We start from the raw sequence: 18,672 nt of genomic DNA, 5'->3' as shown, positions 1-18,672 counted from the left end.
TCATTTCCATGTGGATTTAGAATATGGTTCTATGGTGTACTGGTTAGCACTCTGTACTTTGAATCCAGTGATCCGAGTTCAAATCTCGTAGTAGAACCTTCCTATTTTTGGTGCTGAAATTATTCACATGGCCAACCAAAAACCTCATAATCTGATGTTTATCCGGTGTACAAATGACAGAGAAAATCGAACTCTACAATAAATACTCTGTATAGGGTTCTATGGTGTAATGGTTAGCACTCAGGACTCTGAATCCTGCGATCCGAGTTCAAATCTCGGTAGGACCTACCTTGATTTGCAGTGACACCACTCCTCCCCTGTCAACTTTTAAATAGTTGCGTGAAAGAAACAAGTGGGTGGGAGTCGATAAGCACTCTTGTTACGCACGAATGGCTAGCCTACGGTAAACGCATACTATGAGTGCCTGGTAGTTGACACCGTTTCTGGCCAGGAAACAGAGTATTGACTACAGGGTTCTATGCTGTAAAGGTTATCACTCAGGACTCTGAATCCTACAATCCGAGTTTAAATCTTGGACGATACTACCATGTCAATTAATTTGCCTCGTGGAAATAGAATATAGCTGTCCAAATATTGTTGTCAGTTGAAAGTATTTGCAGCACGTGAAGGAACGACAGTCCGCTGTTGCTAATTACACGCAGAATTTTTTTTTTTCAATTTCCATGTGGATTTAGAATATGGTTCTATGGTGTAATGGTTAGCACTCTGGACTTTGAATCCAGTGATCCGAGTTCAAATCTCGGTAGAACCTTCCTATTTTTGGTGCTGAATTATTCACATGGCCAACCAAAAACCTCATAATCTGATGTTTATCCGGTGTACAAATGACAGGAAAATCGGAACTCTACAATAAATACTCTGTATAGGGTTCTATGGTGTAATGGTTAGCACTCAGGACTCTGAATCCTGCGATCCGAGTTCAAATCTCGGTAGGACCTACCTTGATTTTGCAGTGACACACTCCTCCCCTGTCAACTTTAAAATAGTTGCGTGAAAGAAACAAGTGGGTGGGAGTCGATAAGCACTCTTGTTACGCACGAATGGCTAGCCTACGGTAAACGCATACTATGAGTGCCTGGTAGTTGACACCGTTTCTGGCCAGGAAACAGAGTATTGACTACAGGGTTCTATGCTGTAAAGGTTATCACTCAGGACTCTGAATCCTACAATCCGAGTTTAAATCTTGGACGATACTACCATGTCAATTAATTTGCCTCGTGGAAATAGAATATAGCTGTCCAAATATTGTTGTCAGTTGAAAGTATTTGCAGCACGTGAAGGAACGACAGTCCGCTGTTGCTAATTACACGCAGAATTTTTTTTTTTCAATTTCCATGTGGATTTAGAATATGGTTCTATGGTGTAATGGTTAGCACTCTGGACTTTGAATCCAGTGATCCGAGTTCAAATCTCGGTAGAACCTTCCTATTTTTGGTGCTGAATTATTCACATGGCCAACCAAAAACCTCATAATCTGATGTTTATCCGGTGTACAAATGACAGGAAAATCGGAACTCTACAATAAATACTCTGTATAGGGTTCTATGGTGTAATGGTTAGCACTCAGGACTCTGAATCCTGCGATCGCGAGTTCAAATCTCGGTAGGACCTACCTCGATTTTGCAGTGACAACACTCCTCCCCTGTCAACTTTAAAATAGTTTGCGTGAAAGAAAACAAGTGGGTGGGAGTCGATAAGCACTCTTGTTACGCCACGAATGGCTAGCCTACGGTAAACGCATACTATGAGTGCCTGGTATCGTGACACCGTTTCTGGCCAGGAAACAGAGTATTGACTACAGGGTTCTATGCTGTAAAGGTTATCACTCAGGACTCTGAATCCTACAATCCGAGTTTAAATCTTGGACGATACTACCATGTCAATTAATTTGCCTCGTGGAAATAGAATATAGCTGTCCAAATATTGTTGTCAGTTGAAAGTATTTGCAGCACGTGAAGGAACGACAGTCCGCTGTTGCTAATTACACGCAGATTTTTTTTTTTCAATTTCCATGTGGATTTAGAATATGGTTCTATGGTGTAATGGTTAGCACTCTGGACTTTGAATCCAGTGATCCGAGTTCAAATCTCGGTAGAACCTTCCTATTTTTGGTGCTGAATTATTCACATGGCCAACCAAAAACCTCATAATCTGATGTTTATCCGGTGTACAAATGACAGGAAAATCGGAACTCTACAATAAATACTCTGTATAGGGTTCTATGGTGTAATGGTTAGCACTCAGGACTCTGAATCCTGCGATCCGAGTTCAAATCTCGGTAGGACCTACCTTGATTTTGCAGTGACACACTCCTCCCTGTCAATCTTTAAAATAGTTTGCGTGAAAGAAACAGTGGGTGGGAGTCGATAAGCACTCTTGTTACGCACGAATGGCTAGCCTACGGTAAACGCATACTATGAGTGCCTGGTAGTTGACACCATTTCCTGGCCAGGAAACAGAGTATTGACTACAGGGTTCTATGCTGTAAAGTTATCACTCAGGACTCTGAATCCTACATCCGAGTTTAAATCTTGGACGATACTACCATGTCAAGTAATTTGCCTCGTGGAAATAGACATATAGCTGTCCAAAATATTGTTGCAGTTGAAAGTATTTGCAGCACTGAAGGAATGACAGTCCGCTGTTGCATTTTACAGGCAGATTTTTTTTTTCAATTTCCATGTGGATTTAGAATATGGTTCTATGGTGTAATGGTTAGCACTCTGGACTTTGAATCCAGTGATCAGAGTTCAAATTCGGTAGAACCTTCCTATTTTTGGTGCTGAATTAATCACATGGCCAACCCAAAACCTCATAATCTGATGTTTATCCGGTGTACAAATGACAGGAAAATCGGAACTCTACAATAATACTCTGTATAGGGTTCTATGGTGTAATGGTTTAGCACTCAGGACTCTGAATCCTGCGATCTGAGTTCAAATCTCGGTAGTACCCTAACTTGATTTTGCAGTGACACACTCCTCCCCTGTCAACTTTAAAATAGTTGCGTGAAAGAAACAAGTGGGTGGGAGTCGATAAGCACATCCTCCCTGTCAACTTTTAAATAGTTGCGTGAAAGAAACAAGTGGGTAGGGAGTCCATAAACACTCTTGTTACGCACGAAGGGCTGCCTACGGTAACGCATACTATGAGTGCTGGTAGTTGACACCGTTTCTGGCCAGGAAACAGAGTATGACTACAGGGTTCTATGCTGTAAAGGTTATGCAACTTCAGGACCTCTGAATCCTACAATCCGAGTTTAAATCTTGGACGCTACTACATGTCATTAATTTGCCTCGTGGAAATAGAATATAGCTGTCCAAATATTGTTGGTCAGTGTGAAAGTATTTGCAGCACGTGAAGGACCGACAGTCGCTGTTGCTAATTACACGCAGAATTTTTTTTTTTTCAATTTCCATGTGGATTTAGAATATGGTTCTATGGTGTAATGGTTAGCACTCTGGACTTTGAATCCAGTGATCCGAGTTCAAATCTCGGTAGAACCTTCCTATTTTTGGTGCTGAATTATTCACATGGCCAACCAAAAACCATCATAATCTGATGTTTATCCGGTGTACAAATGACAGGAAAATCGGAACTCTACAATAAATACTCTGTATAGGGTTCTATGGTGTAATGGTTAGCACTCAGGACTCTGAATCCTGCGATCCGAGTTCAAATCTCAGTAGGACCTACCTTGATTTTGCAGTGACACACTCCTCCCCTGTCAACTTTTAAATAGTTGCGTTGAAATGAAACAAGTGGGTGGGAGTCGATAAACACTGCTTGTTACGCACGAATGGCTAGCCTACGGTAAACGCATACTATGAGTGCCTGGTAGTTGACACCGTTCTGGCCAGGAAACAGAAAATTGACTACAGGGTTCTATGCTGGTAAAGGTTATCACTCAGGACTCTGAATCCTACAATCCGAGTTTAAATCTTGGACGATACTACCATGTCAATTAATTTGCCTCGTGGAAATAGAATATAGCTGTCCAACTATTGTTGTCAGTTGAAAGTATTTGCAGCACGTGAAGGAGACGACAGTCCGCTGTTGCTAATTACACGCAGATTTTTTTTTTCAATTTCCATGTGGATTTAGAATATGGTTCTATGGTGTAATGGTTAGCACTCTGGACTTTGAATCCAGTGATCCGAGTTCAAATCTCGGTAGAACCTTCCTATTTTTGGTGCTGAATTATTCACAGTGGCCAACCAAAACCTCATAATCTGATGTTTATCCGGTGTACAAATGACAGGAAAATCGGAACTCTACAATAAATACTCTGTATAGGGTTCTATGGTGTAATGGTTAGCACTCAGGACTCTGAATCCTGCGATCCGAGTTCAAATCTCGGTAGGACCTACCTTGATTTTGCAGTGACACACTCCTCCCCTGTCAACTTTAAAATAGTTGCGTGAAAGAAACAAGTGGGTGGGAGTCGATAAGCACTCTTGTTACGCACGAATGGCTAGCCTACGGTAAACGCATACTATGAGTGCCTGGTAGTTGACACCGTTTCTGGCCAGGAAACAGAGTATTGACTACAGGGTTCTATGCTGTAAAGGTTATCACTCAGGACTCTGAATCCTACATCCGAGTTAAATCTTGGACGATACTACCATGTCAATTAATTTGCCTCGTGGAAATAGAATATAGCTGTCCAAATATTGGTTGTCAGTTGAAAGTATTTGCAGCACGTGAAGGAACGACAGTCCGCTGTTGCTAATTACACGGCAGAATTTTTTTTTTTCAATTTTCCATGGGATTTAGAATATGGTTCTATGGGTGTAATGGGTTAGCACTCTGGACTTTGAATCCAGTGATCCGAGTTCAAATCTCGGTAGAACCTTCCTATTTTTGGGTGCTGAATTATTCACATGGCCAACCAAAACCTCATAATCTGATGTTTATCGGTGTACAAATGACAGGAAAATCGGAACTCTACAATAAATACTCTGTATAGGGTTCATGGGTGTAATGGTTAGCACTCAGGACTCTGAATCCTGCGATCCGAGTTCAAATCTCGGTAGGACCTACCTTGATTTTGCAGTGACACACTCCTCCCCTGTCAACTTTAAAATAGTTGCGGAAAGAAACAAGGGGGTGGGAGTCGATAAGCACTCTTGTTACGCACGAATGGCTAGCCTACGGTAAACGCATACTATGAGTGCCTGGTAGTTGACAACCAGGTTTCTGGCCAGGAAACAGAGTATTGACTACAGGGTTCTATGCTGTAAAGGTTATCACTCAGGACTCTGAATCCTACAATCCGAGTTTAAATCTTGGACGATACTACCATGTCAATTAATTGCCTCGTGGAAATAGAATATAAGCTGTCCAAATATTGTTTGTCAGTTGAAAGTATTTGCAGCACGTGAAGGAACGACAAGTCCGCTGTTGCTAATTACAGCAGAATTTTTTTTTTTCAATTTCCATGTGGATTTAGAATATGGTTCTATGGTGTAAATGGTTAGCACTCTGGACTTTGAATCCAGTGATCCGAGTTCAAATCTCGGTAGAACCTTCCTATTTTGGTGCATGAATTATTCACATGGCCAACCAAAAACCTCATAATCTGATGTTTATTCCGGTGTACAAATGACAGGAAAATCGGAACTCTACAATAATATCTGTATAGGGTTCTAGTGGTGTAATGGTTAGCACTCAGGACTCTGAATCCTGCGATCCGAGTTCAAATCTCAGTAGGACCTACCTTGATTTTGCAGTGAACACTCCTCCCCTGTCAACTTTTAAAATAGTTTGCGTGAAAAGAAACAAGTGGGTGGGAGTCGATAAACACTCTTGTTACGCACGAATGGCTAGCCTACGGTAAACGCATACTATGAGTGCCTGGTAGTTGACACCGTTTCTGGCCAGGAAACAGAAATTGACTACAGGGTTCTATGCTGTAAGGTTATCACTCAGGACTCTGAATCCTACAATCCGAGTTTAAATTCTTGGACGATACTACCATGTCAATTAATTTGCCTCGTGGAAATAGAATATAGCTGTCCCAAATATTGTTGTCAGTTGAAAGTATTGGCAGCACGTGAAGGAACGGACAGTCCGCTGTTGCTATTTACACGCAGATTTTTTTTTTTTCCAATTTCCATGTGGATTTAGAATATGGTTCTATGGTGTAATGGTTAGCACTCTGGACTTTGAATCCAGTGATCCGAGTTCAAATCTCGGTAGAAACCTTCCTATTTTGGTGCTGAATTATTCACATGGCCAACCAAAAACCTCATAATCTGATGTTTATCCGGTGTACAAATGACAGGAAAAATCGGAACTCTACAATAAATACTCTGTATAGGGTTCTATGGTGTAATGGTTAGCACTCAGGACTCTGAATCCTGCGATCCGAGTTCAAATCTCGGTAGGACCTACCTTGATTTTGCAGTGACACACTCCTCCCCTGTCAACTTTAAAATAGTTGCGTGAAAGAACAAGTGGGTGGGAGTCGATAAGCACTCTTGTTACGCACGAATGGCTAGCCTACGGTAAACGCATACTATGAGTGCCTGGTAGTTGACACCGTTTCTGGCCAGGAAACAGAGTATTGACTACAGGGTTCTATGCTGTAAAGGTTATCACTCAGGACTCTGAATCCTACAATCCGAGTTTAAATCTTGGACGATACTACCATGTCAATTAATTTGCCTCGTGGAAATAGAATATAGCTGTCCAAATATTGTTGTCAGTTGAAAGTATTTGCAGCACGTGAAGGAACGACAGTCCGCTGTTGCTAATTACACGCAGAATTTTTTTTTTCAATTTCCATGTGGATTTAGAATATGGTTCTATGGTGTAATGGTTAGCACTCTGGACTTTGAATCCAGTGATCCGAGTTCAAATCTCGGTAGAACCTTCCTATTTTTGGTGCTGAATTATTCACATGGCCAACCAAAAACCTCATAATCTGATGTTTATCCGGTGTACAAATGACAGGAAAATCGGAACTCTACAATAAATACTCTGTATAGGGTTCTATGGTGTAATGGTTAGCACTCAGGACTCTGAATCCTGCGATCCGAGTTCAAATCTCGGTAGGACCTACCTTGATTTTGCAGTGACACACTCCTCCCCTGTCAACTTTAAAATAGTTGCGTGAAAGAAACAAGTGGGTGGGAGTCGATAAGCACTCTTGTTACGCACGAATGGCTAGCCTACGGTAAACGCATACTATGAGTGCCTGGTAGTTGACACCGTTTCTGGCCAGGAAACAGAGTATTGACTACAGGGTTCAATGCTGTAAAGGTTATCACTCAGGACTCTGAATCCTGCGATCCGAGTTCAAATCTCGGTAGGACCTACCTTGATTTTGCAGTGACACACTCCTCCCTGTCAACTTTTAAATAGTTGCGTGAAAGAAACAAGTGGGTGGGAGTCGATAAACACTCTTGTTACGCACGAATGGCTAGCCTACGGTAAACGCATACTATGAGTGCCTGGTAGTTGACACCGTTTCTGGCAAGGAAACAGAAAATTGACTACAGGGTTCTATGCTGTAAAGGTTATCACTCAGGACTCTGAATCCTACAATCCGAGTTTAAATCTTGGACGATACTACCATGTCAATTAATTTGCCTCGTGGAAATAGAATATAGCTGTCCAAATATTGTTGTCAGTTGAAAGTATTTGCAGCACGTGAAGGAACGACAGTCCGCTGTTGCTAATTACACGCAGATTTTTTTTTTTTCAATTTCCATGTGGATTTAGAATATGGTTCTATGGTGTAATGGTTAGCACTCTGGCCTTTGAATCCAGTGATCCGAGTTCAAATCTCGGTAGAACCTTCCTATTTTTGGTGCTGAATTATTCACATGGCCAACCAAAAACCTCATAATCTGATGTTTATCCGGTGTACAAATGACAGGAAAATCGGAACTCTACAATAAATACTCTGTATAGGGTTCTATGGTGTAATGGTTAGCACTCAGGACTCTGAATCCTGCGATCCGAGTTCAAATCTCGGTAGGACCTACCTTGATTTTGCAGTGACACACTCCTCCCCTGTCAACTTTAAAATAGTTGCGTGAAAGAAACAAGTGGGTGGGAGTCGATAAGCACTCTTGTTACGCACGAATGGCTAGCCTACGGTAAACGCATACTATGAGTGCCTGGTAGTTGACACCGTTTCTGGCCAGGAAACAGAGTATTGACTACAGGGTTCTATGCTGTAAAGGTTATCACTCAGGACTCTGAATCCTACAATCCGAGTTTAAATCTTGGACGATACTACCATGTCAATTAATTTGCCTCGTGGAAATAGAATATAGCTGTCCAAATATTGTTGTCAGTTGAAAGTATTTGCAGCACGTGAAGGAACGACAGTCCGCTGTTGCTAATTACACGCAGAATTTTTTTTTTTCAATTTCCATGTGGATTTAGAATATGGTTCTATGGTGTAATGGTTAGCACTCTGGACTTTGAATCCAGTGATCCGAGTTCAAATCTCGGTAGAACCTTCCTATTTTTGGTGCTGAATTATTCACATGGCCAACCAAAAACCTCATAATCTGATGTTTATCCGGTGTACAAATGACAGGAAAATCGGAACTCTACAATAAATACTCTGTATAGGGTTCTATGGTGTAATGGTTAGCACTCAGGACTCTGAATCCTGCGATCCGAGTTCAAATCTCGGTAGGACCTACCTTGATTTTGCAGTGACACACTCCTCCCCTGTCAACTTTAAAATAGTTGCGTGAAAGAAACAAGTGGGTGGGAGTCGATAAGCACTCTTGTTACGCACGAATGGCTAGCCTACGGTAAACGCATACTATGAGTGCCTGGTAGTTGACACCGTTTCTGGCCAGGAAACAGAGTATGACTACAGGGTTCAATGCTGTAAAGGTTATCACTCAGGACTCTGAATCCTGCGATCCGAGTTCAAATCTCGGTAGGACCTACCTTGATTTTGCAGTGACACACTCCTCCCCTGTCAACTTTTAAATAGTTGCGTGAAAGAAACAAGTGGGTGGGAGTCGATAAACACTCTTGTTACGCACGAATGGCTAGCCTACGGTAAACGCATACTATGAGTGCCTGGTAGTTGACACCGTTTCTGGCCAGGAAACAGAAAATTGACTACAGGGTTCTATGCTGTAAAGGTTATCACTCAGGACTCTGAATCCTACAATCCGAGTTTAAATCTTGGACGATACTACCATGTCAATTAATTTGCCTCGTGGAAATAGAATATAGCTGTCCAAATATTGTTGTCAGTTGAAAGTATTTGCAGCACGTGAAGGAACGACAGTCCGCTGTTGCTAATTACACGCAGATTTTTTTTTTTCAATTTCCATGTGGATTTAGAATATGGTTCTATGGTGTAATGGTTAGCACTCTGGACTTTGAATCCAGTGATCCGAGTTCAAATCTCGGTAGAACCTTCCTATTTTTGGTGCTGAATTATTCACATGGCCAACCAAAAACCTCATAATCTGATGTTTATCCGGTGTACAAATGACAGGAAAATCGGAACTCTACAATAAATACTCTGTATAGGGTTCTATGGTGTAATGGTTAGCACTCAGGACTCTGAATCCTGCGATCCGAGTTCAAATCTCGGTAGGACCTACCTTGATTTTGCAGTGACACACTCCTCCCCTGTCAACTTTAAAATAGTTGCGTGAAAGAAACAAGTGGGTGGGAGTCGATAAGCACTCTTGTTACGCACGAATGGCTAGCCTACGGTAAACGCATACTATGAGTGCCTGGTAGTTGACACCGTTTCTGGCCAGGAAACAGAGTATTGACTACAGGGTTCAATGCTGTAAAGGTTATCACTCAGGACTCTGAATCCTGCGATCCGAGTTCAAATCTCGGTAGGACCTACCTTGATTTTGCAGTGACACACTCCTCCCCTGTCAACTTTTAAATAGTTGCGTGAAAGAAACAAGTGGGTGGGAGTCGATAAGCACTCTTGTTACGCACGAATGGCTAGCCTACGGTAAACGCATACTATGAGTGCCTGGTAGTTGACACCGTTTCTGGCCAGGAAACAGAGTATTGACTACAGGGTTCTATGCTGTAAAGGTTATCACTCAGGACTCTGAATCCTACAATCCGAGTTTAAATCTTGGACGATACTACCATGTCAATTAATTTGCCTCGTGGAAATAGAATATAGCTGTCCAAATATTGTTGTCAGTTGAAAGTATTTGCAGCACGTGAAGGAACGACAGTCCGCTGTTGCTATTTACAGGCAGATTTTTTTTTTTCAATTTCCATGTGGATTTAGAATATGGTTCTATGGTGTAATGGTTAGCACTCTGGACTTTGAATCCAGTGATCCGAGTTCAAATCTCGGTAGAACCTTCCTATTTTGGTGCTGAATTAATCACATGGCCAACCAAAAACCTCATAATCTGATGTTTATCCGGTGTACAAATGACAGGAAAATCGGAACTCTACAATAAATACTCTGTATAGGGTTCTATGGTGTAATGGTTAGCACTCAGGACTCTGAATCCTGCGATCTGAGTTCAAATCTCGGTAGGACCTAACTTGATTTTGCAGTGACACACTCCTCCCCTGTCAACTTTAAAATAGTTGCGTGAAAGAAACAAGTGGGTGGGAGTCGATAAGCACTCCTCCCCTGTCAACTTTTAAATAGTTGCGTGAAAGAAACAAGTGGGTGGGAGTCCATAAACACTCTTGTTACGCACGAATGGCTAGCCTACGGTAAACGCATACTATGAGTGCCTGGTAGTTGACACCGTTTCTGGCCAGGAAACAGAGTATTGACTACAGGGTTCAATGCTGTAAAGGTTATCACTCAGGACTCTGAATCCTGCGATCCGAGTTCAAATCTCAGTAGGACCTACCTTGATTTTGCAGTGACACACTCCTCCCCTGTCAACTTTTAAATAGTTGCGTGAAAGAAACAAGTGGGTGGGAGTCGATAAGCACTCTTGTTACGCACGAATGCTAGCCTACGGTAAACGCATACTATGAGTGCCTGGTAGTTGACACCGTTTCTGGCCAGGAAACAGAGTATTGACTACAGGGTTCTATGCTGTAAAGGTTATCACTCAGGACTCTGAATCCTACAATCCGAGTTTAAATCTTGGACGATACTACCATGTCAATTAATTTGCCTCGTGGAAATAGAATATAGCTGTCCAAATATTGTTGTCAGTTGAAAGTATTTGCAGCACGTGAAGGAACGACAGTCCGCTGTTGCTATTTACAGGCAGATTTTTTTTTTTCAATTTCCATGGTGGATTTAGAATATGGTTCTATGGTGTAATGGTTAGCACTCTGGACTTTGAATCCAGTGATCCGAGTTCAAATCTCGGTAGAACCTTCCTATTTTTGGTGCTGAATTAATCACATGCCAACCAAAAACCTCATAATCTGATGTTTATCCGGTGTACAAATGACAGGAAAATCGGAACTCTACAATAAATACTCTGTATAGGGTTCTATGGTGTAATGGTTAGCACTCAGGACTCTGAATCCTGCGATCTGAGTTCAAATCTCGGTAGGACCTAACTTGATTTTGCAGTGACACACTCCTCCCCTGTCAACTTTAAAATAGTTGCGTGAAAGAAACAAGTGGGTGGGAGTCGATAAGCACTCCTCCCCTGTCAACTTTTAAATAGTTGCGTGAAAGAAACAAGTGGGTGGGAGTCCATAAACACTCTTGTTACGCACGAATGGCTAGCCTACGGTAAACGCATACTATGAGTGCCTGGTAGTTGACACCAGTTTCTGGCCAGGAAAACAGAGTATTGACTACAGGGTTCAATGCTGTAAAGGTATCACTCAGACTCTGAATCCTGCGATCCGAGTTCAAATCTCAGTAGGACCTACCTTGATTTTGCAGTGACACACTCCTCCCCTGTCAACTTTTAAATAGTTGCGTGAAAGAAACAAGTGGGTGGGAGTCGATAAACACTCTTGTTACGCACGAATGGCTAGCCTACGGTAAACGCATACTATGAGTGCCTGGTAGTTGACACCGTTTCTGGCCAGGAAACAGAAAATTGACTACAGGGTTCTATGCTGTAAAGGTTATCACTCAGGACTCTGAATCCTACAATCCGAGTTTAAATCTTGGACGATACTACCATGTCAATTAATTTGCCTCGTGGAAATAGAATATAGCTGTCCAAATATTGTTGTCAGTTGAAAGTATTTGCAGCACGTGAAGGAACGACAGTCCGCTGTTGCTAATTACACGCAGATTTTTTTTTTTTCAATTTCCATGTGGATTTAGAATATGGTTCTATGGTGTAATGGTTAGCACTCTGGACTTTGAATCCAGTGATCCGAGTTCAAATCTCGGTAGAACCTTCCTATTTTTGGTGCTGAATTATTCACATGGCCAACCAAAAAACCTCATAATCTGATGTTTATCCGGGTGTACAAATGACAGGAAAATCGGAACTCTACAATAAATACTCTGTATAGGTTCTATGGTGTAATGGTTAGCACTCAGGACTCTTGAATCCTTTGATCCGAGTTCAAATCTCGGTAGGACCTACCTTGATTTTGCAGTGACACACTCCTCCCCTGTCAACTTTAAAATAGTTGCGTGAAAGAAACAAGTGGGTGGGAGTCGATAAGCACTCTTGTTACGCACGAATGGCCTAGCCTACGGTAAACGCATACTATGAGTGCCTGGTAGTTGACACCCGTTTCTGGCCAGGAAACAGAGTATTGACTACAGGGTTCTATGCTGTAAAGGTTATCACTCAGGACTCTGAATCCTACAATCCGAGTTTAAATCTTGGACGATACTACCATGTCAATTAATTTGCCTCGTGGAAATAGAATATAGCTGTCCAAATATTGTTGTCAGTTGAAAGTATTTGCAGCACGTGAAGGAACGACAGTCCGCTGTTGCTAATTACACGCAGATTTTTTTTTTTTCAATTTCCATGTGGATTTAGAATATGGTTCTATGGTGTAATGGTTAGCACTCTGGACTTTGAATCCAGTGATCCGAGTTCAAATCTCGGTAGAACCTTCCTATTTTTGGTGCTGAATTATTCACATGGCCAACCAAAAACCTCCATAATCTGATGTTTATCCGGTGTACAAATGACAGGAAAATCGGAACTCTACATAAATACTCTGTATAGGGTTCTATGGTGTAATGGTTAGCACTCAGGACTCTGAATCCTGCGATCCGAGTTCAAATCTCGGTAGGGACCTACCTTGATTTTGCAGTGACACACTCCTCCCCTGTCAACTTTAAAATAGTTGCGTGAAAGAAACAAGTGGGGGTGGGAGTCGATAAGCACTCTTGTTACGCACGAATGGCTAGCCTACGGTAAACGCATACTATGAGTGCCTGGTAGTTGACACCGTTTCTGGCCAGGAAACAGAGTATTGACTACAGAGTTCAATGCTGTAAAGGTTATCACTCAGGACTCTGAATCCTGCGATCCGAGTTCAAATCTCGGTAGGACCTACCTTGATTTTGCAGTGACACACTCCTCCCCTGTCAACTTTTAAATAGTTGCGTGAAAGAAACAAGTGGGTGGGAGTCGATAAACACTCTTGTTACGCACGAATGGCTAGCCTACGGTAAACGCATACTATGAGTGCCTGGTAGTTGACACCGTTTCTGGCCAGGAAACAGAGTATTGACCTACAGGGGTTCTATGCTGTAAAGGTTATCACTCAGGCCTCTGAATCCTACAATCCGAGTTTTAAATCTTGGACGATACTACCATGTCAATTAATTTGCCTCGTGGAAATAGAATATAGCTGTCCAAATAGTGTTGTCAGTTGAAAGTATTTGCAGCACGTGAAGGAACGACAGTCCGCTGTTGCTAATTACACGCAGAATTTTTTTTTTTCAATTTCCATGTGGATTTAGAATATGGTTCTATGGTGTAATGGTTAGCACTCTGGACTTTGAATCCAGTGATCCGAGTTCAATCTCGGTAGAACCTTCCTATTTTTGGATGCTGAATTATTCACATGGCCAACCAAAAACCTCATAATCTGATGTTTATCCGGTGTACAAATGACAGGAAAATCGGAACTCTACAATAAATACTCTGTATAGGGTTCTATGGTGTAATGGTTAGCACTCTGGACTTTGATCCAGTGATCGCGAGTTTCAAATCTCGGTAGAACCTTCCTATTTTTGGTGGCTTGAATTATTCACATGGCCAACCAAAAACCTCATAATCTGATGGTTATATACCGGTGTACAAATGACAGGAAAATCGGAACTCTACAATAAATACTCTGTATAGGGTTCTATGGTGTAATGGTTAGCACTCAGGACTCTGAATCCTGCGATCCGAGTTCAAATCTCGTAGGACCTACCTTGATTTTGCAGTGACACACTCCTCCCCTGTCAACTTTAAAATAGTTGCGTGAAAGAAACAAGTGGGTGGGAGTCGATAAGCACTCTTGTTACGCACGAATGGCTAGGCCTACGGGTAAACGCATACTATGAGTGCCTGGTAGTTACACCGTTTCTGGCCAGGAAACAGAGTATTGACTACAGGGTTCTATGCTGTAAAGGTTATCACTCAGGACTCTGAATCCTACAATCCGAGTTTAAATCTTGGACGATACTACCATGTCAATTAATTTGCCTCGTGGAAATAGAAATATAGCTGTCCAAATATGTTGTCAGTTGAAGTATTTGCAGCACGTGAAGGAACGACAGTCCGCTGTTGCTATTACACGCAGAATTTTTTTTTTCAATTTCCATGTGGATTTAGAATATGGTTCTATGGTGTAATGGTTAGCACTCTGGACTTTGAATCCAGTGATCCGAGTTCAACATCTCGGTAGAACCTTCCTATTTTTGGTGCTGAATTATTCACATGGCCAACCAAAACCTCATAATCTGATGTTTATCCGGTGTACAAATGACAGGAAAATCGGAACTCTACAATAAATACTCTGTATAGGGTTCTATGGTGTAATGTTAGCACTCAGGACTCTGAATCCTGCGATCCGAGTTCAAATCTCGGTAGGACCTACCTTGATTTTGCAGTGACACACTCCTCCCGTGTCAACTTTAAAATAGTTGCGTGAAAGAAACAAGTGGGTGGGAGTCGATAAGCACTCTTGTTACGCACGAATGGCTAGCCTACGGTAAACGCATACTATGAGTGCCTGGTAGTTGACACCGTTTCTGGCCAGGAAACAGAGTATTGACTACAGGGTTCAATGCTGTAAAGGTTATCACTCAGGACTCTGAATCCTGCGATCCGAGTTCAAATCTCGGTAGGACCTACCTTGATTTTGCAGTGACACACTCCTCCCTGTCAACTTTTAAATAGTTGCGTGAAAGAAACAAGTGGGTGGGAGTCGATAAACACTCTTGTTACGCACGAATGGCTAGCCTACGGTAAACGCATACTATGAGTGCCTGGTAGTTGACACCGTTTTCTGGCCAGGAAACAGAAAATTGACTACAGGGTTCTATGCTGTAAAGGTTATCACTCAGGACTCTGAATCCTACAATCCGAGTTTAAATCTTGGACGATACTACCATGTCAATTAATTTGCCTCGTGGAAATAGAATATAGCTGTCCAAATATTGTTGTCAGTTGAAAGTATTTGCAGCACGTGAAGGAACGACAGTCCGCTGTTGCTAATTACACGCAGATTTTTTTTTTTTCAATTTCCATGTGGATTTAGAATATGGTTCTATGGTGTAATGGTTAGCACTCTGGACTTTGAATCCAGTGATCCGAGTTCAAATCTCGGTAGAACCTTCCTATTTTTGGTGCTGAATTATTCACATGGCCAACCAAAAACCTCATAATCTGATGTTTATCCGGTGTACAAATGACAGGAAAATCGGAACTCTACAATAAATACTCTGTATAGGGTTCTATGGTGTAATGGTTAGCACTCAGGACTCTGAATCCTGCGATCCGAGTTCAAATCTCGGTAGGACCTACCTTGATTTTGCAGTGACACACTCCTCCCCTGTCAACTTAAAATAGTTGCGTGAAAGAACAAGTGGGTGGGAGTCGATAAGCACTCTTGTTACGCACGAATGGCTAGCCTACGGTAAACGCATACTATGAGTGCCTGGTAGTTGACACCGTTTCTGGACCAGGAAACAGAGTATTGACTACAGGGTTCTATGCTGCTAAAGGTTATCACTCAGGACTCTGAATCCTACAATCCGAGTTAAATCTTGGACGATACTACCATGTCAATTAATTTGCCTCGTGGAAATAGAATATAGCTCTGTCCAAAATATTGTTGTCAGTTGAAAGTATTTGCAGCACGTGAAGGAACGACAGTCCGCTGTGCTAATTACAGCTCAGAATTTTTTTTTTTCAATTTCCATTGTGGAGTTTAGAATATGTTTCTATGGTGTAATGGTTAGCACTCTGGACTTTGAATCCAGTGATCCGAGTTCAAATCTCCGGTAGAACCTTCCTATGTTGGGTGCGAATTTTACATGGCCAACCAAAAACTCATAATCTGATGTTTATCCGTGTACAAATGACAGGAAAATCAGATTTTTTTTTTCAATTTCCATGTGGATTTAGAATATGGTTCTATGGTGTAATGGTTAGCACTCTGGATTTGAATCCAGTGATCCGAGTTCAAATCTCGGTAGGAACCTCCTATTTGGTGCTGAATTATTCACATGGCCAACCAAAAACTCATAATCTGATGTTATCCGGTGTACAAATGACAGGAAAATCGGGAACTCTACAATAAATACTGTATAGGGTTCTATGGTGTAATGGTTAGCACTCAGGACTCTGAATCCTGCGATCCGAGTTCAAATCTCGGTAGGACCTACCTTGATTTTGCAGGACACACTCCTCCCCTGTCAACTTTAAAATAGTTGCGTGAAAGAAACAAGTGGGTGGGAGTCGATAAGCACTCTGTTACGCACGAATGGCTAGCCTACGGTAAACGCATACTATGAGTGCTGGTAGTTGACACGTTTCTGGCCAGGAAACAGAGTATTGACTACAGGGTTCTATGCTGGAAAGGTATCATCGCGGACTCTGATCCTACAATCGAGTTAAATCTTGGACGATACCTACCATTCAATTAATTTGCCTCGTGGAAATAGAATATAGCTGTCCAAATATTGTTGTCAGTTGAAAGTATTTGCAGCACCGTGAAGGAACGAACAGTCCGCTGTTGCTAATTACAGGCAGATTTTTTTTTTCAATTTCCATGTGGACTTTAGCGATAGAGCGTTCTCTGGTGTAATGGTTAGCACTCTGCTGACTTTGAATCCAGTGATCCGAGTTCAAATCTCGGGTAGAACCTTCCTATTTTGGTGACTGGCTGAATTATTCACATGGCCAACCAAAAACCTCATAATCTGGATGTTTCTCCGGTGTACAAATGACAGGAAAATCGGAACTCTACAATAATACTCTTATAAGGGTTCTATGGTGTAATGGTTAGCACTCAGGACTCTGAATCCTGCGATCGAGTTCAAATCTCGGTAGGACCTACCTTGATTTTGCAGTGACACATCCTCCCCTGTCAACTTTCAAATAGTTGCGTGGAAGAAACAAGGGGTGGGAGTCGATAAGCACTCTGTTACGCACGAATGGCTAGCCTACGGTAAACGCATACTATGAGTGCCTGGTAGTGACACCGTTTCGGCCAGGAAACAGAGTATTGACTACAGGGTTCAATGCTGTAAAGGTTATCACTCAGGACTCTGAATCCTGCGATCCGAGTTCAAATCTCGGTAGGACCTACCTTGATTTTGCAGTGACACACTCCTCCCCTGTCAACTTTAAATAGTTGCGTGAAAGAAACAAGTGGGTGGGAGTCGATAAGCACTCTTGTTACGCACGAATGGCTAGCCTACGGTAAACGCATACTATGAGTGCCTGGTAGTTGACACCGTTTCTGGCCAGGAAACAGAGTATTGACTACAGGGTTCTATGCTGTAAAGGTTATCACTCAGGACTCTGAATCCTACAATCCGAGTTTAAATCTTGGACGATACTACCATGTCAATTAATTTGCCTCGTGGAAATAGAATATAGCTGTCCAAATATTGTTGTCAGTTGAAAGTATTTGCAGCACGTGAAGGAACGACAGTCCGCTGTTGCTAATTACAGCATTTTTTTTTTTTTCAATTTCCATGTGGATTTAGAATATGGTTCTATGGTGTAATGGTTAGCACTCTGGACTTTGAATCCAGTGATCCGAGTTCAAATCTCGTAGAACCTTCCTATTTTTGGTGCTGAATTATTCACATGGCCAACCAAAAACCTCATAATCTGATGTTTATCCGGTGTACAAATGACAGGAAAATCGGAACTCTACAATAAATACTCTGTATAGGTTCTATGGTGTAATGGTTAGCACTCAGGACTCTGAATCCTGCGATCCGAGTTCAAATCTCGTAGGACCTACCTTGATTTTGCAGTGACACACTCCTCCCTGTCAACTTTAAAATAGTTGCGTGAAAGAAACAAGTGGGTGGGAGTCGATAAGCACTCTTGTTACGCACGAATGGCTAGCCTACGGTAAACGCATACTATGAGTGCCTGGTAGTTGACACCGTTTCTGGCCAGGAAACAGAGTATTGACTACAGGGTTCAATGCTGTAAAGGTTATCACTCAGGACTCTGAATCCTGCGATCCGAGTTCAAATCTCGGTAGGACCTACCTTGATTTTGCAGTGACACACTCCTCCCATGTCAA

At 42.0% G+C, this 18,672-nt stretch overlaps 43 non-coding genes across 43 annotated transcripts; all 43 read left to right on the top strand.

Moving 5' to 3' along the window:
* The first annotated feature begins 215 nt into the window (after positions 1-215).
* Positions 216-287, top strand: trnaq-cug (transfer RNA glutamine (anticodon CUG)). Its single transcript has one exon. It is a non-coding gene; the product is annotated as a tRNA-Gln (tRNA).
* Positions 288-700: 413 nt separating this feature from the next.
* Positions 701-772, top strand: trnaq-uug (transfer RNA glutamine (anticodon UUG)). The gene has a single exon. It is a non-coding gene; the product is annotated as a tRNA-Gln (tRNA).
* Positions 773-887: 115 nt separating this feature from the next.
* On the top strand, positions 888-959 carry trnaq-cug (transfer RNA glutamine (anticodon CUG)). The gene has a single exon. It is a non-coding gene; the product is annotated as a tRNA-Gln (tRNA).
* A 413-nt stretch (positions 960-1,372) lies between these two features.
* Positions 1,373-1,444, top strand: trnaq-uug (transfer RNA glutamine (anticodon UUG)). Its single transcript has one exon. It is a non-coding gene; the product is annotated as a tRNA-Gln (tRNA).
* Positions 1,445-1,559: 115 nt separating this feature from the next.
* Positions 1,560-1,632, top strand: trnaq-cug (transfer RNA glutamine (anticodon CUG)). The gene has a single exon. It is a non-coding gene; the product is annotated as a tRNA-Gln (tRNA).
* Positions 1,633-2,049: 417 nt separating this feature from the next.
* Positions 2,050-2,121, top strand: trnaq-uug (transfer RNA glutamine (anticodon UUG)). The gene has a single exon. It is a non-coding gene; the product is annotated as a tRNA-Gln (tRNA).
* A 115-nt stretch (positions 2,122-2,236) lies between these two features.
* Positions 2,237-2,308, top strand: trnaq-cug (transfer RNA glutamine (anticodon CUG)). The gene has a single exon. It is a non-coding gene; the product is annotated as a tRNA-Gln (tRNA).
* A 595-nt stretch (positions 2,309-2,903) lies between these two features.
* Positions 2,904-2,976, top strand: trnaq-cug (transfer RNA glutamine (anticodon CUG)). The gene has a single exon. It is a non-coding gene; the product is annotated as a tRNA-Gln (tRNA).
* Positions 2,977-3,455: 479 nt separating this feature from the next.
* On the top strand, positions 3,456-3,527 carry trnaq-uug (transfer RNA glutamine (anticodon UUG)). Its single transcript has one exon. It is a non-coding gene; the product is annotated as a tRNA-Gln (tRNA).
* Positions 3,528-3,643: 116 nt separating this feature from the next.
* On the top strand, positions 3,644-3,715 carry trnaq-cug (transfer RNA glutamine (anticodon CUG)). Its single transcript has one exon. It is a non-coding gene; the product is annotated as a tRNA-Gln (tRNA).
* A 415-nt stretch (positions 3,716-4,130) lies between these two features.
* On the top strand, positions 4,131-4,202 carry trnaq-uug (transfer RNA glutamine (anticodon UUG)). Its single transcript has one exon. It is a non-coding gene; the product is annotated as a tRNA-Gln (tRNA).
* A 115-nt stretch (positions 4,203-4,317) lies between these two features.
* Positions 4,318-4,389, top strand: trnaq-cug (transfer RNA glutamine (anticodon CUG)). The gene has a single exon. It is a non-coding gene; the product is annotated as a tRNA-Gln (tRNA).
* A 413-nt stretch (positions 4,390-4,802) lies between these two features.
* Positions 4,803-4,876, top strand: trnaq-uug (transfer RNA glutamine (anticodon UUG)). The gene has a single exon. It is a non-coding gene; the product is annotated as a tRNA-Gln (tRNA).
* A 602-nt stretch (positions 4,877-5,478) lies between these two features.
* Positions 5,479-5,551, top strand: trnaq-uug (transfer RNA glutamine (anticodon UUG)). Its single transcript has one exon. It is a non-coding gene; the product is annotated as a tRNA-Gln (tRNA).
* A 604-nt stretch (positions 5,552-6,155) lies between these two features.
* trnaq-uug (transfer RNA glutamine (anticodon UUG)) lies at positions 6,156-6,227 on the top strand. The gene has a single exon. It is a non-coding gene; the product is annotated as a tRNA-Gln (tRNA).
* A 116-nt stretch (positions 6,228-6,343) lies between these two features.
* On the top strand, positions 6,344-6,415 carry trnaq-cug (transfer RNA glutamine (anticodon CUG)). Its single transcript has one exon. It is a non-coding gene; the product is annotated as a tRNA-Gln (tRNA).
* Positions 6,416-6,826: 411 nt separating this feature from the next.
* On the top strand, positions 6,827-6,898 carry trnaq-uug (transfer RNA glutamine (anticodon UUG)). Its single transcript has one exon. It is a non-coding gene; the product is annotated as a tRNA-Gln (tRNA).
* Positions 6,899-7,013: 115 nt separating this feature from the next.
* Positions 7,014-7,085, top strand: trnaq-cug (transfer RNA glutamine (anticodon CUG)). Its single transcript has one exon. It is a non-coding gene; the product is annotated as a tRNA-Gln (tRNA).
* Positions 7,086-7,754: 669 nt separating this feature from the next.
* trnaq-uug (transfer RNA glutamine (anticodon UUG)) lies at positions 7,755-7,826 on the top strand. Its single transcript has one exon. It is a non-coding gene; the product is annotated as a tRNA-Gln (tRNA).
* A 115-nt stretch (positions 7,827-7,941) lies between these two features.
* trnaq-cug (transfer RNA glutamine (anticodon CUG)) lies at positions 7,942-8,013 on the top strand. Its single transcript has one exon. It is a non-coding gene; the product is annotated as a tRNA-Gln (tRNA).
* Positions 8,014-8,426: 413 nt separating this feature from the next.
* On the top strand, positions 8,427-8,498 carry trnaq-uug (transfer RNA glutamine (anticodon UUG)). Its single transcript has one exon. It is a non-coding gene; the product is annotated as a tRNA-Gln (tRNA).
* A 115-nt stretch (positions 8,499-8,613) lies between these two features.
* On the top strand, positions 8,614-8,685 carry trnaq-cug (transfer RNA glutamine (anticodon CUG)). Its single transcript has one exon. It is a non-coding gene; the product is annotated as a tRNA-Gln (tRNA).
* A 668-nt stretch (positions 8,686-9,353) lies between these two features.
* trnaq-uug (transfer RNA glutamine (anticodon UUG)) lies at positions 9,354-9,425 on the top strand. The gene has a single exon. It is a non-coding gene; the product is annotated as a tRNA-Gln (tRNA).
* Positions 9,426-9,540: 115 nt separating this feature from the next.
* On the top strand, positions 9,541-9,612 carry trnaq-cug (transfer RNA glutamine (anticodon CUG)). The gene has a single exon. It is a non-coding gene; the product is annotated as a tRNA-Gln (tRNA).
* A 669-nt stretch (positions 9,613-10,281) lies between these two features.
* Positions 10,282-10,353, top strand: trnaq-uug (transfer RNA glutamine (anticodon UUG)). Its single transcript has one exon. It is a non-coding gene; the product is annotated as a tRNA-Gln (tRNA).
* Positions 10,354-10,467: 114 nt separating this feature from the next.
* trnaq-cug (transfer RNA glutamine (anticodon CUG)) lies at positions 10,468-10,539 on the top strand. The gene has a single exon. It is a non-coding gene; the product is annotated as a tRNA-Gln (tRNA).
* A 733-nt stretch (positions 10,540-11,272) lies between these two features.
* On the top strand, positions 11,273-11,344 carry trnaq-uug (transfer RNA glutamine (anticodon UUG)). The gene has a single exon. It is a non-coding gene; the product is annotated as a tRNA-Gln (tRNA).
* Positions 11,345-11,458: 114 nt separating this feature from the next.
* On the top strand, positions 11,459-11,530 carry trnaq-cug (transfer RNA glutamine (anticodon CUG)). Its single transcript has one exon. It is a non-coding gene; the product is annotated as a tRNA-Gln (tRNA).
* Positions 11,531-12,264: 734 nt separating this feature from the next.
* Positions 12,265-12,336, top strand: trnaq-uug (transfer RNA glutamine (anticodon UUG)). Its single transcript has one exon. It is a non-coding gene; the product is annotated as a tRNA-Gln (tRNA).
* Positions 12,337-12,452: 116 nt separating this feature from the next.
* On the top strand, positions 12,453-12,525 carry trnak-cuu (transfer RNA lysine (anticodon CUU)). Its single transcript has one exon. It is a non-coding gene; the product is annotated as a tRNA-Lys (tRNA).
* A 415-nt stretch (positions 12,526-12,940) lies between these two features.
* trnaq-uug (transfer RNA glutamine (anticodon UUG)) lies at positions 12,941-13,012 on the top strand. The gene has a single exon. It is a non-coding gene; the product is annotated as a tRNA-Gln (tRNA).
* Positions 13,013-13,127: 115 nt separating this feature from the next.
* On the top strand, positions 13,128-13,199 carry trnaq-cug (transfer RNA glutamine (anticodon CUG)). Its single transcript has one exon. It is a non-coding gene; the product is annotated as a tRNA-Gln (tRNA).
* A 676-nt stretch (positions 13,200-13,875) lies between these two features.
* trnaq-uug (transfer RNA glutamine (anticodon UUG)) lies at positions 13,876-13,946 on the top strand. The gene has a single exon. It is a non-coding gene; the product is annotated as a tRNA-Gln (tRNA).
* A 309-nt stretch (positions 13,947-14,255) lies between these two features.
* trnaq-cug (transfer RNA glutamine (anticodon CUG)) lies at positions 14,256-14,326 on the top strand. Its single transcript has one exon. It is a non-coding gene; the product is annotated as a tRNA-Gln (tRNA).
* A 411-nt stretch (positions 14,327-14,737) lies between these two features.
* Positions 14,738-14,810, top strand: trnaq-uug (transfer RNA glutamine (anticodon UUG)). Its single transcript has one exon. It is a non-coding gene; the product is annotated as a tRNA-Gln (tRNA).
* A 114-nt stretch (positions 14,811-14,924) lies between these two features.
* On the top strand, positions 14,925-14,995 carry trnaq-cug (transfer RNA glutamine (anticodon CUG)). The gene has a single exon. It is a non-coding gene; the product is annotated as a tRNA-Gln (tRNA).
* Positions 14,996-15,665: 670 nt separating this feature from the next.
* On the top strand, positions 15,666-15,737 carry trnaq-uug (transfer RNA glutamine (anticodon UUG)). The gene has a single exon. It is a non-coding gene; the product is annotated as a tRNA-Gln (tRNA).
* A 115-nt stretch (positions 15,738-15,852) lies between these two features.
* Positions 15,853-15,924, top strand: trnaq-cug (transfer RNA glutamine (anticodon CUG)). The gene has a single exon. It is a non-coding gene; the product is annotated as a tRNA-Gln (tRNA).
* A 417-nt stretch (positions 15,925-16,341) lies between these two features.
* trnaq-uug (transfer RNA glutamine (anticodon UUG)) lies at positions 16,342-16,414 on the top strand. Its single transcript has one exon. It is a non-coding gene; the product is annotated as a tRNA-Gln (tRNA).
* Positions 16,415-16,715: 301 nt separating this feature from the next.
* Positions 16,716-16,787, top strand: trnaq-cug (transfer RNA glutamine (anticodon CUG)). The gene has a single exon. It is a non-coding gene; the product is annotated as a tRNA-Gln (tRNA).
* Positions 16,788-17,390: 603 nt separating this feature from the next.
* On the top strand, positions 17,391-17,461 carry trnaq-cug (transfer RNA glutamine (anticodon CUG)). The gene has a single exon. It is a non-coding gene; the product is annotated as a tRNA-Gln (tRNA).
* Positions 17,462-18,123: 662 nt separating this feature from the next.
* Positions 18,124-18,194, top strand: trnaq-uug (transfer RNA glutamine (anticodon UUG)). Its single transcript has one exon. It is a non-coding gene; the product is annotated as a tRNA-Gln (tRNA).
* Positions 18,195-18,308: 114 nt separating this feature from the next.
* Positions 18,309-18,379, top strand: trnaq-cug (transfer RNA glutamine (anticodon CUG)). Its single transcript has one exon. It is a non-coding gene; the product is annotated as a tRNA-Gln (tRNA).
* Positions 18,380-18,672: the final 293 nt, after the last annotated feature.

This window comes from Oncorhynchus kisutch, unplaced genomic scaffold, assembly GCF_002021735.2.
Source record: "Oncorhynchus kisutch isolate 150728-3 unplaced genomic scaffold, Okis_V2 scaffold959, whole genome shotgun sequence".
NCBI classification, from domain to species: domain Eukaryota; kingdom Metazoa; phylum Chordata; class Actinopteri; order Salmoniformes; family Salmonidae; genus Oncorhynchus; species Oncorhynchus kisutch.
This window is presented reverse-complemented; position numbering and strand designations above follow the sequence as displayed.